Here is a 1,687-nt window from a genome sequence, read left to right as displayed (position 1 = left end):
ACTGGTTTAAAGACTTTAAATTGGGCCTGGAGAGATGGCTCAGAGGTTAAGAGCACTGGCTGTTCTTTCAGAGGTCCTGAGTTCAATTCCCAGCAACCACATGGTGGCTCACAACCATCTGTAATGGGATCTGGTTCCTTCTTCTGGTATGCAGACATACATGTAGGAAAAATGCTGTATATAGAAGACTTTAAATTAATAAGCATTTTTGCTATAGATATCAGCCTGTACTTTTCAACTATTTCTGTGGACATAGGTTTCTACCCTTTGGGAACAGATTATCAGGATCTGAAATTCTAGAAAATACTGTGACTCTTCTGTGGAAATTTCTCCTTTTCAAAGTGGCTGGATAAATTTACAGTTTTGTGAGCAAGGTATGCTGACCCACATTTTCTACATTCTTACACTGATATTCAAATTTCAAGTGTTTCTATAGGCATATATTTCCAAATGTCTTGTTTAAATAACCAGGATGCAAAAATCATTATTCTTCGGAGGAACTGCCTCAGACCTTTGCTAAGTGGCTGCACCAGTTAACAGTTCCATGAGAAGAAGATGAGGTTTATTATCTCTACATTATTACTGACCACACTGCTATCTACCATTTTGACTTTTACCACTCTACTGTTAATGAAATGCTATCTCATTGTATATTCAATTGTATTCAATGGACTAATGATATTGGCATACTCTGAAGCACTATTTTATTTGAAATCCATTATGAAAAAAATCAAAGTATGAGTTCATTCCATGAATCATTTTCTAGGACTGACTTGCTCTTACTAAAGCCACTGAGTATAACTTCTGTTGTACAAAGTGGATCAGATCAACTGTTTCAGATAATAAATTGTTGGAATAAGACCATCCCTCCACCCATTATCAGAAGATGAAGCAATTCCATGTAGTTTGAGTGTGTAAAGAGCTGAGGCCTCATTCATCTTTTCATAGCTCTCATTTCTCCTTTTGAGCTGGCCACTCAGCAGGGGCATAAAACCAAGGTGGGTATGTGTCTCCTGAGGCTTCAGCATCTGTTGCTTCCCTGGGAGCATATGCTTGGGTGGACATTTGACTCCTGCCCTGTATCTCACATGCACCATGGCATCTTTATTAATAACATAGATCATGGACATATTCTCAGCCAACCAGCCAGCCACAAGGAAAGAAGGAATTAGGAAATTTAATGGACAAATTAAATGTCTTCAACTACAATGAGATGGATCCAGAAACATCTAGAGACACTGCATATTGGCAGATAAGATGTTCTAATGTCGCACTCAAAAAGGGGGTGTGCTTATTGAATAGACCAATACAGTAAATGTATTTCAATAAATGTTACTAAGAATGTAGCTAACTTGATAATTTCTAGTGACATGGAAATTTGTAAATCCTACTGCACCTTACAAAGAAAAAAGAATAGTGAGCATACACTATTAAATAATGAAAGAATTTTAAAAGATTACTGTAAATAGCTGTTGAAACAAAAACAAAGAAGTTTTATTAGCAATTCAGAAGTACTAAAAGATTTGAAATAGGCTTATCATGGATACTAGGTGTGATGTGATGTGGCATTTAGACCAAACACTGTCAATGAGAAGTAGAAATCACCATGCTGTAGCTAGAGTTTTCCTGCCTTGCCCACAGTCAGGACAAATCTCTGTCACCCATCAGTCCCACAGCCGCTCAGACC

Source organism: Peromyscus eremicus, chromosome 12 (genome assembly GCF_949786415.1).
Source record: "Peromyscus eremicus chromosome 12, PerEre_H2_v1, whole genome shotgun sequence".
Taxonomy (NCBI): domain Eukaryota; kingdom Metazoa; phylum Chordata; class Mammalia; order Rodentia; family Cricetidae; genus Peromyscus; species Peromyscus eremicus.
The sequence above is the reverse complement of the archived record's forward strand: the minus strand, read 5'-3'. Positions refer to the sequence as shown.